The following is a 16,416-nucleotide window of genomic DNA, read 5'->3' as shown; positions in this document are numbered from 1 at the left end:
GGCCGGGGAGGGGTGGGGCGTGCGCAGTGACTGCTCATGGGTCTGGGGTTTCCAGCCCGAGGAGGAAGAGTGTACCTGCTAAGGCCCGAATCTGTGAGTCCAGCAGCTGTGGCCCAGGGGGACAGAGGGTGGGGGCTTTCGGCGCTCTGCCCAGCGGGAGGAAGCCACCTGCACCCTTTCCTGCCCTCCGAGCCTCAGAAAGGATTCCTGGGATCCTGTTTCCACCAATGAGCTGATACCTGCCCTGTCCAATTAGAGCAGCTCAGGCAGAGTGGCTCCAAAACCACAAATCAGAACAGTGCTTTGGGGGCCAAACTGAATTTGGAGTCCTCATTTGCATATAAATGGACCAATCAGGGGCCAGGGGTGGGAACTTTTCTCTCTATATAAGCCAGCCTCCTCTCCCCGCCTGCAGACAGCCATCTTCTCCCTGTGTCCTCATGTGGTTGTCCCTCTGTGCGCGTCTGTGCCCTCATTTCTTCTTACAAGGGCACCAGTGACCCCATTTTACCTTTAAAGACTCCATCTCCAAACACAGTCACATTCTGAGGTCCTGGGGGTGAGGGCTTCAACGGAGGAGTTTGAGAGATGTAAGTCAGCCCGTAACACAGAGCAAGACACAGAAGGGCCAGAATGCTCGGCATGGAGGTGTGGCCAGGAATCCTGTTTGGTGACCTCGAGGCAGCTCCCCCAGGACCCCCAGGACCCCAGGACCCACGCCAGCCGTGTGCTGAGCAACCCAGTTAATGAATCTGCCTACGATTCCCACACCTGAGGGAGAGGCCAGGGACAGGAAGTCCCACTGCTGAAGGCCCTCCCACTTGGTCTCCCAGATTCCCAGGCGGTTGTGTGGGGCCCTTCAGCTGCGAGAAAGAAGACAGGATATGGGCCATCTGCTCTGAGCACACAGGCTTCTTCCTGAGGGCTGATCCCCTGCTGCTGGCTGGGCCTCAGGGTTCCCCAAGCCAGTGTGGACCCGTGCGGGGCATCCCAGCCGGCGGAGTGGAGGAAACCGAGCCGGTCCGGTTCAAGGAGGTGGCGGCCGGTGCTGCGTGCGAGGCCTCTCCTCAATCACGCCAGCCCCCGGCAGCCTGGGACTCCAAGGGGGCTCCACGAGACCCCCGGGACTCCAAGAACAGGGCATAAAGGGCCGACATCAGGGACAGAAGTGACCGCTGGGGGTGTCGCTGAGTGCCATCAACACAGGACAGTTCCACCAGGCTGCATTTCCCAAGACCAGCCCCGCTGCTGCAAGACAGCTGTGGAAATGCAAGCATGTTTCTGTCTTTCTCAAGTGGACAAGGGGACCGAGGCAGAGGGACAGCAGGACGGTGGGTAGGTGGGCTGGGGGTGTGGTCGTTACCTAGAAATGCGCACGGGCTGCTATGGGTGCTGATGGCCTCTGTGTCTGTGCCCCTCTCCCCCCCCCCCCTCACCCCAGATTCACATGGGGAAGCCTTGACGCCCCAGCGTGGCTGTACTCCGAGCTGGGGCAGCTGATGAGGTGAGTCAGGCTAAATGAGGTCATAAGGGAGGGGCCCTGGTCCCATGGGATTAGTGTCCTTAGGAGAAGAGACCCCAGAGCGCTTGCTCTCTCTCTCTCTCTCTCTCTCTCCAAGGGCCCCCACGGAGGAAGACCCCCTGAGGACATGGGAAGAAGGTGGCCATGTCCCCACAAAGCTTCGTGGTGAAGCCCTAACCTGCAGGACCCCAGCATGCAGTCTCACGTGGAGATAGGGCCGTTCAGATACACCGAATCAGGTTGGGTGGGGCCGTCCTAGAGCAGGGTCCAGGGGCCCAATCAGTCCAGCTTATCTCTTCTGAGCACAGGGGGACTCTGAAGGGTCTGTGTGCGGCCCTGTCACAGGCCAACAAAGGCATGCCTGCGAGCTGGGTCTCGCCCCAGGGGAGGGCTGGGGCTTTGCTGCAGCCATTGTCCAGAACAATACGCATGGGAGGATTTCTAAATCCTTGCCACTTTCCAGGCGCACAGGTTGGGCAGAATTCCACATTGTGGGTTTGCACAGGGTGGACGGTAAGTGCTATGGAGTGTTGCCTTCTTCCAGGCCCAGGGAGGCCCTTGGTGCACACCCACTGAACGCATGAACGCACGAATGAAAGAACGAGCGGGCAGATGACTGGGTAGCAGGAGCTCCACCTGAGTGCAGGAGCGGTCGGAGAAGGCACCCGGATCCAGTGGTACCTGAAGTCGTGTGACGTGCGCACAGGACGACACTCGTCTTCCCCACCACGACACCGCCACCGTCACAGGGACGGGAAGGCGAGAGAGCCTGCGTCTGTGTCACGTGCACGTCCTACGTGAGGCCCCATGCAGCTCTGCTAGAAAATGTTAATCTGGGGGAGGGGGTGTGGCTATCACAACAGAAGGAGAAAAATGATGGCTGTTGAGGCAGAGTCCACGTCTCTGCTACACCTCCCCTGGGCGAGCCTGCCTGCCCGGGAGGGCTCTCTGAGCTTCAAAGACGGAAGAAGTCCTGCCCCAACGGGGTTCCTACGAACAGGTGTTTGATTTTTCTCAGAGAACAAGAATGTTTAGTTGTTGGTGTAGGGCAGCCATGTCAGAGATGACCACACTTTGAGGGTCAGTGTCCATCCTCAGACTGGGAGCCTTGGGGACAGAAGGAGGCTATGGTAGCTCCAAACCATTTTTTCATTCACGGCAGCGAGAAGGATGAAGAATGTGATAGCCTGTACGTCCCTCTTCAATAGGAAAACAAGAGCTTCCCTTTAGACACTCCCCAAAGATTTGCTTCTAGCACTCCTCGGCCAGGACCGGGTCATGGCCTCTCTAGCTGCAAGGGAGTCTGGAAACCAAGTATTTCCCTTTCGATCCCCTCTATTGAACAGGAGACCAAAAGCATATATACCCTTTGACGACTAATGCCATTTCTAGGAACTCCCACACCAGCTGCTGCTGCCCAAGTTGTGCACAGAGACCTGTACACACCCAGGGTTGTTTATGACACTGTCATTTGTCGTTGTGACACTCAAAAACATGCTGACCGTTCGAGACCTCTTGTTGGGGTCCCAGCTAGTAACCCAGACATTCAATGCCTGGCCTCAGCACCTGTTACTTCATCTGGGAAACAGAAGAAAACTCGACTTACCTGTTAGGATGACGGTGAAGACCAGAGCTGAGAGAGAGAGAGAGAGAGAGGGCTTGTCTGGCGCACAGCCCCTGCTGCATCGGAGGGAGTGTGGGTGACTCCGGCCCTTCCGCCACCTGCCCCGTCTTGTTCCAGCCGGAAGAGCGACGGCTCACCAGGGTCGGTGTGTTGGACGCACCTCGTTAGAGAGGTTTCTGATCGGTTTATCTTTTAGAGCTCAGGAAAGTGAGGCTCTGTCCTCCGGCTCTGTACGCTCTGGAGGGACAGCTGGGCCCGCGGGACAGAGCGGGGCGACACGGCCTTGGGGTTCACATCCGTGTTGACGGCGTCCCGCTCTCCCGTCACGCACAGGGGACGCTCGGCCCCTAACCTGTAACCTGGGGCGACCGTGCAGACCTCCCAGGCTCTCGCGAGGTTTCCCGAGAGGACGTGCCCCCGGCGCAGTCTGCAGCCCGGTGAACCCCAATGGAATGCTGGCTCCCCCTCCTGACGTCGGATTTGGGGGAAGCACAGGGTCCTGACCCCGCGGCGTCCTGACGTCAGCACTGACGTTAGCTCTGACGTTGACCCTGCGACACGCTACGGGCCGTCGTTGCAGCCGGAAGTCTCCCCGGCCCGGCCCCTGGGGGCTCCTGCCTGGAAGGTGATTTAATCACTAGGGAAAGCTCCAGCGGTGACGGCCGCGACAGAATCCACCCCCGAACGGCTTCAGGAGGAGCGGATAATGGGACCATGAAACTAACCTTGTAGAAAAGCACAATCAGCGGCCTCCTTTATAAATCTCATCCCCTGCCACCTCGGGGGGAGCAGGGAGCAGCCACTCACAGCTCGGCCTCCCATTCCACACGAGCGGATGCATCTTTCGCTGGGAAAAGACTTTCGTTTCACACTCAAGGGTCATTGTCAGAGGTTTAGAAACAATCTCTGGAAGCCGGGATGACACAGAGCAAAGTCGATGTCATGGCTGCCCATCCCCCCACCCTCATTTCTTGCCTATTTCAAGTCACAGCAGTGCAGCTGAAGCACCGTTTGTGGAGAATCTAGTTCACGAAAGCCCCTTGCTAGCACCGGGGGCCAAGGATCGAGCCCCCGTTTCTGTCCTCCCAGAGCCCACAGGCCAGAGGGGTCACAGACACAGCTGAGCTACCCGCCCAAGCCCAGCTGCCCACCCCCACCTCCCGGCTGTTTGACCTTGAGCAAGGACTTCACCTTCTGTTTCCTTGCAGGTAAGGCGAAGCTAATAAGGGTGCCGCCCTGGCTCCCAGGGCTGGGCAGGGGGCGGGGGGGTTGTTAGGGAGAGATCTGAAGAGTCCCCCGCACGGACCTGGCCCACGGCAACCTCGGGAAACCGGGAGCTGGGTGACACCCACGGCGGGGGAGCATGCTGTTTGTGGAGCACACGCGGTGCGGCGGGCAGTGTCACTGCAGAAAACCTAGGGCATCTGAGCCGCTCTCCTGACCACTGTCCTCCTTCAGAGGAGGAAGCAGGTCTGAAAGGCGGAATGGCCGACGGCCGGAAAGGGACAGGTGCAGGCTGGAACCCAGCCCTGTCTGGCGTTGAGGCCCAAGCTGTTCCCCGAAGCATTACTCTGTGGGGGCAGCATTATGGGCTGAGTCGTCCCCTGCCCGCACCGCCCCCCAATCTCCCGTGCTAAAGCCCTAACCCCCAGGACCGCAGACCGTGACTGCGTTTGGCGATAAGAGGTAATTAAGTTAAAATGAGGTCATGTGGGTGGCCCTGTTCCAATGTGCCTGGTGTCTTTATAAGAAGAGATTAGGACACAGACACACAGAGGGACGACCATGCGAGGACACAGGGAGGAGACGGCTGTCACTGCGCCAGGGAGAGCGGCCTCGGGAGGGACCAGCCTGCCCACGCCTGGATCTCAGGCTCCAGCCCCCACGACTGCAGAGCCTGTCTCTGCCGTTCTAAGCCTGCGGTCTGCGGCCCTTGACTACAGTGGGTGCCCTGAGGGACACAGGGGGCATCGGGAAAGGGGGCAGGAGTCTCAGCCTGGGAGGGTGCGATTTCCCAGAGGAACTGTGCCTCGGGCTGACCTTGAAGTTCATCAGGAGGGGCCGACCTTGGGAGGATTCTTCTGGTCCCAACCCCCTGCCTCTGTCGGCCCCTGTAGCCCTTAGGTGCAGGCTGACTTCCTCTGGAGCGCCGAGTCTCTCGCCCAGCTCCAGCCCACTGGGGAGACCACCCGCCCAACCGGGAGAGTGGGGGCTCCCCAGCAGGCCCTCAGGCTCCTCTTGTGGGTGTGCAACACACCTGGGCGCGCGCACACACACACACACATGTGCACATACAACACGTACCCAATGCAAACTTATGTGTGCATACACAAACACACAAGCACATATGCCCACATATACGCACACCCATGACCTCACAGATACACACAGCCACGTCACACAAGCTGGCTAACATGGTGGCGGGGCAGGTGACTCCCTGGGTTCGAGTCCCAGCCCGGCCACTCCGGGAGAAGCCCCAGGCTCCCCATCTGTACGGGGCCGTGGCAATCACATCAGTCAGCCTCACACACCCATTGCCAGGATGGCATTTGGACGAGCTCATGCATGTACAGTCTTAAGACAGAGCCTGTCATGACAGTGCCACAAAGGTGTCAGCAATGAACACTATCATGCCTCAGAATCACTCTGTCCCCACCTCCCTCAGCTGCCACCCAGCTGCCAGTGAGCCGACCCCTTTGCCACCCGACCACTTCCCCTTTTTGTTGAGATTTACGAGTAATTCACACGCCATAGTGTTCGCCATTGTGAAGCCCACAGCTCACCGGTTTTTATCAGTCACAGGGTAGTCAGTGCAGCTTTCACCGCTTTCCAGTTCTAGAATATTTTCATCCTTGCAAAGAAACCCCTCGGTTGTTGGCAGTCACCGCTCACCCTGCCACCCCCACACCGCACCCCTGGGGGCCACTGGTCTACTGGTCTACCCCCTGTCGTGTGTGTGTGTGTGTGTGTGTGTGTGTGTGTGTGTGTTTGCCGGTTCCGGGTATGTCCTGGAAACGGAACCACACAGCAGGCGGTCTTCCGTGACCGGCTCATTCGCTCGGCATGGTGCCCCCTCGCGGCTGGAGCGGCGTCAGCAGGGCGCTCTTTCGCCCCCACGTGCTGATCCCTCGTCAGCTGATGGGCATCTGGGTGGTTTTCACTTTTCAGCTTTTATGACCAAGGCTCCATCCACACTCACGCACCCACGTCTGTGGGAGCGTGTTTTAATCCTCCCGGCTGCACACGCAGGAGCGGAACGGCTGGGCCAGATGGTGACTCAGCAGTTCACGGTTCCCCAGGGTGCCTGCCCCATCTCAAGTCCACGAGCCATGTGCAGGAACCCCAGCCCCCCATCCTCACCGCCGGCCCGTGTGGCCACCCTTGCTGCTATTGGTTCAACCGTCCTGCCCACCCCCGAGTCTCTCCCTCCTGTCCTCCTCCACTGTGGCCCGTGGTGCCGCCCAGGCTGCTAACTTCAGGGCCCAGGTCCTCAGCATGGAGGCTGTCCCGGGTGCCCTCCGCCCCCAGCCCCGTGAGCTTCTTCCATTTGCCTCAAGTGCTTGCAAAGGCTTCTGAGCCGCCGGAGTGGCCACACAGGCCAACACCCTTTGTGGCCCGGGAACGTGCTCATTCCCTGGTCTGTCCCTCAGTGTCCCCACCTGTAAAACGAGGTCTGGGATGAGATTAGGGTCCCACGCTCAGGTGCCCGCAGGGGCCAAGCAGGTTAGGTGGCCCAGGTGAGTGACGCACACACCCGTCTAAGGCAGGGGTAAGGCAGGGAGGGCTGGTCAGACATGCTGGAAGGTCTTTGTTGGTAGATAACTGACTTTTTTTAAGTTTTTAAAAATAGATTTTATTTACTTATCTTTTTAGATGGGGGTAGTGGGCAGGAGGGAGAGAGAGAGAGAAACATCGATTGGCTGCCTCTTGTACACACCCCAACTGGGGACCAAACCTGCGGCCCAGGCAGGTGCCCTGACCAGGAATCGAATCTGTGACCTTTCACTTTGCAGGATGTTGCCCAACCCACTGAGCCGCACTGGGCAGGGCTAGATGACTCAGTTTTTCTAAAGAAGCAGGAAACCTGGATGTCCTGTGAACTCTCCTGGTTTTTCGAACATTTCTAGTAACTAGAAGCAATTAAAACGTGCAAAGAAACAACACATCTGTGTGTCTGGCATAGCCCAGGCTGCAGAATTCCAGTTTGCAAACCCGGAACCAAGGATTCGGAGGATGCGCTGGAACACCTGGCGGGTGTCTGATCCGGCAGGCCCGGGACGGGGCCTGAGAATTTGCATATCTGAGTTCCCAGCTGAGGCTGATGCCCCTGGTCCCAGGACCCCGCTTTGAGAACCACGGCCCTGGGCTAATGTTCTCTGAGTCCATCCCAGCTCTGAAGTGCAGGTGCGTGGTTCTGGGACCCACAGCGCAGGTGCGGCGCAGGGAGCCCGTCCTGCGAGCGGCCTGGACTAGGCCACCCCGTGCGCTCCGGTGACAGCCTCCGGCGAGGACAGCAGCTCTGGGCAGGTGCCATGCACCTTCACTGTCCTGAGCTTTAATCGTGGAAATTCACGCTGGTGAATTGCTTTGAAAGCTCTCAGAGCTATTTAAAAATGCACGTGATGTAGAAACACGTAATAGCTTGAGATGTAAAGTCTGAGAGCGTTGAGCAAGCTGTGTGGGCTGCAGGGTTTCTGTCACAGTTTCCCAGGGCTTTGGTAACAAATGACCACACAATGGGCGTCTTAAAGTGACAGAAGCGCATGGGCTCTCTCCCAGTTCCAGAGGCCAATGCCCCCCCAGCCAGGATGGCAGCACGGTGAGCCCCCCCCAAAGGCTCCCGGGAAGGGTCTGTTGCCTGAGTCGCTGGTTTCCGGGGACTGGTGGCCGTCCTGGTGTCGCTTGGCTCGTAGCAGCATCACTCAGCTCCTGTCTTCACCTGGACGCCGTCTCTGTCTCCCTGGGTCCTCTCTCCGTCTCATGAGGACACCAGCCATTGGGTTTAGGGCTCATCCTAAACCCAGAGTGATTTCATCACAAGGTCCTCCACCAGTTGTATCCTCAAAGACCCTATTTCCAAAGCTCCATTCTGAGGTTCCAGGTGGACATGAATTTTTAGGAGCCACTATTCAACTCATTACAGCCTCCTTTCTTCTTCTTCCTCTTCCTCCTTCTTCATGTTATTCTAATAAGTATGGTAATGTGGATTCTCTGCTCACAGCACATCGAAAGAGCTGATGGGGCCCATGGTGAGGGTGGCCCCAGAGGGCGGTCCCCGCAGCAACCCTGAAGAGGGTGGAGGTCACAGAGCCACCAGCACAGCCCAGTGAGCGCTCTCCAAGCCTGGGGTTCTGGGGGTGCTCGAGTGTGAGGGCACGTGAGGGTCCCCAGCCCTTTGCTCCTGGTCCTGCTCTGTGTTGAAAGCTGATGGTTTCTTTCAATGTCCTCTGTCTTGAAAAGCAGGGAGGGCAACGTGGCTTGCTTTTGGAGTGACTCTGGTCCAACATTAGGAAAATGAGGCCTTGAGGGATACAAATTCAATCCGTAGAAAATCGGCCCGGGAGAAACCCACCCCCATCCCCCACCTGGCCGGGAGGAACGAGGGGACTGCGGACAGAGAAGAGGGTAGCCGCCGTGGGTGTTCGAACGAGCATCCGTTTGCCGGGAGCCCAAGTCAGCTCCGAGTCTGTGCATCGGCCACGTGCTAATCTCTCTCCATGGCGTCTCCCAAAGCCCCAGCCCCCGCTGTGGGGACGGCAACATTACAGGCACCAAGGCCCCATCAGGTCACCGCTGCGCTGCCCCCATGCAGCCCGGCCTTGCGCGGGGCGGTCTCTAGCGTGCCCCGGGGACTCCGTGAATTGTTGCCCCTCGCCCGGGGACCCTGGCTCCGCCAAGCGCGCAATGAATTGCACTCATCCGTCTGTGGGCTTTTAAAAAATTCAATAATTAATTCAAGCGTACAGTGATATTACTGTTACTAGAATTCGGTCTTTCCGTGGTTCTTTACTTTGGCAGAGTGATTTTGTAATCGTTTACCAGCTAAATAATTTAAGTTATTGCTACGCGCGCTGGAAAACCTGGTGCTCAGCCGGTGCAGGGCGATGTGGGGAAACGATGAGCGAAGTGCGGGGGGGGGGGGGGGGGGGGGGGGCTGATGAATTATGCAAAGGGCCGGGCACTCCTTCCCCAGGTCTGGCCAATACCTTGCTTGACCTCCACGTGCCCTTGGTCCTTGGGGTCTGATTCACCCGAGGAGGCCGTTCTGGTGACTGAACCAAATCAGAGGGGGCGGGGCTTCCAGCTGGAGGGGAATTAAGTCACCGCAGCTGGACCCTCCTTCGACGGAAGGGGAGCCTGAGGCCCAGGAGGGCGCGTGCTTCGCCCGAGGCCACAGCGCCGGTGTGACCCATTAGATGATGAGAAGGGCCTGCTGAACTCAGCACGGGGGCGTGGGGGGTAACGGTCTCGTTCAGGGTATCGCCCCCCCCTCACTTGGAGGCCGACAGCCAACCTGGAGCCCGGAAGGGGCAGTCCGAGGCCCAGCCGGGTTCTCCGGGGTCCGACGGTGGGAGCGAGCGAGCGAGCGAGCGACCGTGGGGGCAGGGCTGGGCTTGGAGCACCGGGAGGCGGTTGAGCTTTTCCTTGGGACCCTGCCCCGTGACTAGCTCTTGAAGGGTCCGCTCTTCTGCCCCCTTGAGGACGCCCAGAGGTCCCAGTGGGCAGCTGACACCGGGGCACGTGAGCAGGCTTCACGTCCCAGGGACGGCCCGCAAAAGTGTGGCCAGGGGTGGGGCCCGGGAGAGGCGGTCCAGCAGCCGCTCCTGCGGCGGGGCGGCGGAGGCCACTCCCGGGCCAGCAGCGGGAGGGCGGGGAGAGGGCCTGCGGGGCAGCTCCCCGCTCGCCAGAGGACGTGGAGTCCGAGAGGTAACCCCGGATCTACTACACAGGCCTGCCTCGGGCCTGGGGGCGGGGCGGGCGGGCGGCGGGCGGGGCCTGGAGGGCAAGGGGCGGGCCCAGCACAGCCCCGTGGGCGCCCCCAGGGCAGGGAGGGGCCAAGGTTGTCTGGCTTGGTTTGTGCACCGCCGGCTTTAGCACTCGCTGGCGGTAAAGGGACCGTCGGAATGCCCGAGGGCCAGGTCCTGCTTCGCTGCTGAGTGACTGATGACAGACACCCCACTCCTCCCCGGCCTCAGTTTCCCCAGCTGTACACTGGGGATGTGGAAGAAGATCATCAACCTCCGGGAAACCCTGGACCCTCAGATAAATTTTCTCTCCATTGGTATTTCCTCCCCAGGCAAGACTGGAGCTTTCTCTCCTGAACTTGACCCCCCTCCCCCGCAGAAGGGGAACTACCACCCAGGAGCCCCTGACTAGCCTCTGGGGGGGAGGGTGCGGCTCCCCCCCCACCCCCGCCCCGCCGGGTCACTAGACACACCCTTTCAGCTGCTTTCCGCCAGGCGCCACCGCGGCCCTGCGTGCCCGTCCCACCGCCTGCACGCCGTGCTCTGACCTCGCATCTCAAAGTGGGGCTCCGGCGGGAGCGCCACCATCTTTTCTTACAGCCCAAATCTGGGAGCTGCAAAAAAGAACGCCTTTGTCGTCGCTCCCAGCTATTTGCAGAGGAGGCAACGGAGGCACAGGGGCCAGGGCTCACGGAGGCCGCGCCCTCCCGTTCCTTGCTCGCAGACCCCTCCCCCCGCCGAGGTCCGGGGCCTGGCAGCCGAGCAAGACTGATCTTAAGAGCTGTGGGGGACAATGAGGGACTGCCGAGGGGTTCCTCACGACCGTGTAGGGAACAACCAACACACACCCTCCGAAAAGCCCCGAGCCCCAGACACACACACACACACACACACACACAGTGTTCTGTTTAAACACATAACAGGTCACCGAATGGTCTGGGGCCCCCAGAACTGTTCATGCAGCGTCTGCAGGCTCAGAGAAACGTATCGCTCATTTCTCAGCTGTTTACGGAGGCCCTACTACGTGCCACTGCTGAGGAACACGCAAGTAAATCATTCACTGGGGACCGCATTGATGACTTTGTCTGTGTGGTTTTTTCTGGAGAGAAACATCAATATGTGTGGTTGCCTCTTGCACGCCCCCTACTGGGGACCTGGCCTGAAAACCCAGGCATGTGCCCTGACTGGGAATTGAACTGGCAACCCTTTGGTTCACAGGCTGGTGCTCAATCCACGGAGCCACACCAGCCAGGGCTGATGTAATCTTTATTGTATTTTTTCCATTATTATTTAGTTCCTTTATATCTTCCTATCCCCCAGCAATCACCACCCTGCTGTGCAAGTCCATGAGTCCTTTGTCCTTTTTGCTGAATCCCTCCACCCCCAAACCCTGCCCCCTCCCCCACAAACACACTAGCCGTCATCTGCTCTCCATCTATGAGTCTGTCTCGGTTGTGCTTCTTGGTTCAGTTTGTTCATTAGATTCCACCTAGGAGTGAGATCATATGGCATTTGTCTTTCCCTGACAGGCTTATTTCACTTAATATAATGTTCTCCAGGCCCATCCATGCTGTCGCAAAGGGTAAAACTTCCTTCTTTACAGCCGAGTAGTATTCCATTGTGTAAACGTCCCATAGTTGCTTTATCCACTCACCTACCGATGGACACCAGGGCGGCCTGCATATCTTGGCGATTGTAGAGAATGCTGCAATGAACACAGGGGTGCTTACGTTCTTTCAGATTATTGTTCTGGGTTCCTCCGGGCATATCCTCAGAAATGTGATCACTGGGTCATAAGGCAGATCCATTTTTAATTTTCTGAGGGACCCCACACGGCTTCCCCCAGCGGCTGGGCCCGTCTGCATTCCCACCCACGGTGCACGAGGGTCCCCTTTCTCCACGTCCTCGCCGGCACTTGCTGTTTGTTGATTTGTCGACGATGGGCATTCTGACAGGTGGGATATCTCACTGTGGCTTCCGTTTGCATCTCTCTGGTGAGTAGGGACATACGTGTCATTTGTCGATGAGGGTCAGAGTTCTGCAGAAATGAGTGTTCCGCAGCAGGGTCAGATCTGGGAAGAACCACCTCACAGTGACCGTGTGGGCAACCCTGCCTTCGGCTTGCGTTAGACCATGGCTTGTCTTACTGCACACTTGAACTTGGCTTTGCAAGCTGACACTTAAATGTCTGAGTCCACTGTGAACGTGAAATGAGTGCATGCCTGTTCGTTTCACGCAGGCCTCAAGTCCCTGCTGTGTGCCAGCCCGGCTGCTCTAAGCGCAGAGGGTGTAGACACGAGAGGCCAAGTTTTGCCAGGATTCCATCATGATCTAGAAAGAGGTGCAACTACCTAAACTCAGGGGTAGAGAAGCATAAAGGAGGCCACTTAAGGCTTCCAGGAGGAGGTAGCATTGGATCTGGGCTTTGGAGGATGTGTGTGAGTTTGCCAAATGGGCGTGGGGAAGGGGTGGGTGCACCACAGGCTAGACGGAGGGGCTGGGTCAGGGCCTGGATGCGGGCATTTTGGGGACGGGAGGGCGGTGTGGCTGGAGTAGGGGTTCATCGGGAGACGGCAGGGAGCGGGCTGATTCTTCCTGCGAGTACAGAAGCCCAGAGGCCCCGTGTCTCCCTCTAGTCCATGTCAAGGGTACCGGTGACTGTGAGAGCGGAGGAGTGGGGCGGGGACACTGAGCCCCGACGCACGGGAGGGTGTGTGCAGGAGAGACAAAGCGGCAGACAGTGGAGGAGGGGGACCTGAGACTCCCCGCCGCACGCACTCGCGGTGGGCGGCGGCCATGTGAACCAGCCTCGCTGCGGCCATCACTTCACGGTGCTCATGGACGTCAGAGCATCTCCTGGTAAACCCGAACTTATGCAATGCTGCGTGCCAGCGCTTCTCAATAAAGCTGGACAATTTTGTAAATACTGTCTTGGCAATGACAAAACAAAGTAGTAGTTCCGAGGGGCTCCGGGAGAGGGGGTTCTGTTCGGGGTGATGAGCGTGTTCGGAGTTAGCGCTGAGGGCGGCACAGTCTTGGGACAAACGAAACATGGGAACGAAGCATGCATGTTAAGTGGGGGAAATGGGTGGTCTGTAAATTCTATCTCAACTTAAAGAAACAAGAACAAATGGGTGAAGCAACCCCCGAGCAGACTGTGGAAAGGGGGGCAGAAACTTCTGGGCCGCTGCAGCCTCCCCGTGTGGACAGCGGGGCTGGTTACCGGGAGGGCTGCTGGGTGAGCCTGGGCCCACCTCTCCGGCACCTGGGCCTGTGCATTTACTTCCTGAGCTCCAAAAAGACTCCTCAGGACCTGGGGACAGAGTCTCCTTAGCCGCTCTGAGCGCTAATCCTTCCCATGACACCCACCACCTCGAGCTGGCTCCCGCCCGAGCTGCCGAGAAAAGACAGCACACGGCATGGAGTGAGAGGTCAGAGCCGTGATCATAGCCAGAGCAGGCCCCGGTTCTGTTTTTTAAGATACAATAGTAGCTCGATGGACTCTCAGGACGCCACCCTGACGAAGGTGTTAGCATCACCCCATTTTCTCTGTGCGGAGACTGAGGTGCAGGGAAGCTGAGCAGCGAGTCCACAGCACGCGGCCAGGAAGTGGGAGAGACAGGGTCAGAAACGGGACTGTGTCACACAGCCTCCTGCTGTGGCAGTCGGGACTTCGACTGGGGGGGCAGGGGAAGTCGGTGACGGGCTTGGACTTGCAAACGGCAGGGTCCCGAGTGCTGGGGAGCAGCAGGGGGCTGCCCTGCGGAGGGTGCAGGGGGGCAGGGTCATTGCAATTGCCCCAGCAGTGGAGGGTCTGGCCCTGGGACCGGTGACCCTGGGAGTGTCCCTAGGAGTCATTTGGAAAAACCAAACACCTGTCGAAAACCCTGCGAGGCTCCTGGGGTGACAGAACGTGGGTGCTCGGGCAACACTGGGGCCTGGGGGTGGCCGAGTCCTGGTGGCTTTCCTGTGCACCCCACAGGCACCATCACAGCCGCCATGGTCCCCGTTTCTGCGACCGTGGCCCCTTCCGCCTGATATCTCGCCAAGACCCTGCCCTCCTCACAACCATCTGCACCCCCCTCACTCCGAGCTCTCCCAATCACTGCGCCCTGGCAGGCATGGTGCCCCCACCCCCAGCCTGCCCGTCCCCGATCCCCGGGACCTGTCACCACACCTCACGGCACGAGGCATGGTTCCGTGAAGGCCTCGGCGGAGAGAACCTCGTTCTGGACGCCCTGCGCGGGGATGGCAAGAGGAGACCCAGAGAAGGAGGCAGACAGTGTGGCCGCAGAGGCGGAGACTGGAGTGACGCGGCCAGAGGCTGGGGACTGCCGGGGCCACTGGGATCTGGAGGAGGCCGTCCCACGGGGAGGGTGGCCCGCTGACCTGCCGACCTCTTGCTCTGGGACGCCTGGGCTCCGGACCGAGAGTTGATACACCTCTGCTGCTGTCAGCCACCCAGAGTGGCACTGCCATGCACATCCCGTCCGTCCCCCACCTGGAATGCTGTCCCTGCGCCCAGGTCCCATTGGCTGTCCCTCGGGCCTCCCCGGGGGCTCCATCCCTTACTCCCAGCCCCCTGGCAGTGTGGGTGACTGCTGTGGGCTCACTGCTTCACTCAAAGACTGGCCGGTCCATTCCCCACTCCCTACGCTCCCGGGGGGGCGGGGTGGGTGTGTGCCGTGCCTGTGCACGGCCTGTGCGTGACGGTCACAGGGCCCGGCGCACCGGGGACACCCACAGAACACCTCCTGCAGGACGAGGCTGCAAAGCCCCAATGACCAGCACCAGTCAAAACCCAGGACGGCACGGGGACTGTCCATGGCTGTCTCTGGTACAACCACGAGTCCCTGTCATCTCTGTGGTCCTCAGGCGACAGGCACGTGGAGGGGAGAGGGCCCCACAGTGTCTGGGACGGCCCGCCCTGCGGCAGCCCGTGTGGGGCTCTGACCAGTGTGCATGTGTGTGCACGTGCCCGTGTGAGTGCACTCCTGTGTGCCGGGGGCCTGTAAACTGCTGGCGACCGAGACGGGGGCAAAACAGCTTCCTCCCCGGGGCCCACAGGGCTTCTTCTGACCCCTGACCTCCATGAGCTGGGAAACGGCCCCAGGGCGGCCGCGCAGCAGCTCCGACTGCTGTCCTCCCCTGCTCCGGGGTCCCTCCCCCAGGGGAGAAACCGAATGACACACAGAGGGCCCTGTCAGTCCTGTGTTTCCAGGGAGGGCCTTTGACAAAAGGGCACTGGGGCCAGGCCCTGGGCTGGTGGCACAGGTCAGCTGCCAGGACCCCTGCCCTCCCTGGGCCGGCCAGGGGTCGTCCGCCCACAGCCTGGGCCCTGTCAGGCTGCCCTGCCGTCGTCGAAGGCCCACTGAGACCCTGCTGCAGACCTGCGGTGCGTGAAGAGGAATCCGGTTACCTCACCGGTAGAAGGGGCGGCGCCCGGGCCAGGTGACCAGCCAGGGCTCTGGGCAGTGGCTGGTGACTGCGCCTCTCGGTTTACTGTGTGTGGGGGGGCTTCTCTCACGGTTGTCAGTCGGCTCGTGGAAAACGCTGGGCTGGGGCCATCAGCCAGGCAAAGGGGGAACCCGGGCGAGGCTGTGACCCTAAGACTGGGGGACACCCACCCTGTGCGGGCCCAGAGCAGGACACAGGTGCCTGGGGTGGCAGAGTGTCCGCAGCCGCGGCCTTCCCCGCAGCTCCTGGTCCGGCCCCCGCAGCGCCACAGCCGTGCACCTGCGGGTCCTGCAGCCGGACTGGCTGGAAGTCTGCAAAATGGGCCTTACTGTGGGCAGCCGCGACAGTGCCCGCTGAGGGTGGGGAGGGGCCGGGAGGGAGGCTAGAACCCCTTCCTTCATTTCAGGCCGCGCCTCCTCTAGAGGTGCCCGGGATGCTGGGGGCTGCTGTTGCGGAAAGGGGACCTCGGCTTTCTCCTCCGACCAGCCCAGAGAAACCTTTCCCTCTCCCACCGACGCGGCGCGCGAAGCGCTCTTTGCCTTGAACACCCTCCCTCCCACCACCCCGGGACGTACCCGCCCCCTGCCCCCCGCGCTCGGGCACTGTCCTCAGCCCCGGAGAGCGTGCCCCTCATCACCTCACATCGCCCACCTCTTCCATCTGTGCCCCCTTTGTACTGGGACGCGCCCCCCTTTGTTTCCCCCTCCCCGGCCCAGCTGCGCGCTCAGGGAACGCTCCGTCCCTGCCACGCCCACCGCGTCCGGCAAACCCCCTGCCACCCGAGCCTTTCCGCATCTTTCAAGACGCCGAGGTCAGAGCGGCCGCAGACGAAGGGCCCTCCCTCACTT

This window comes from Phyllostomus discolor, chromosome 1, assembly GCF_004126475.2.
Source record: "Phyllostomus discolor isolate MPI-MPIP mPhyDis1 chromosome 1, mPhyDis1.pri.v3, whole genome shotgun sequence".
NCBI lineage: Eukaryota > Metazoa > Chordata > Mammalia > Chiroptera > Phyllostomidae > Phyllostomus > Phyllostomus discolor.
The sequence above is the reverse complement of the archived record's forward strand: the minus strand, read 5'-3'. Positions refer to the sequence as shown.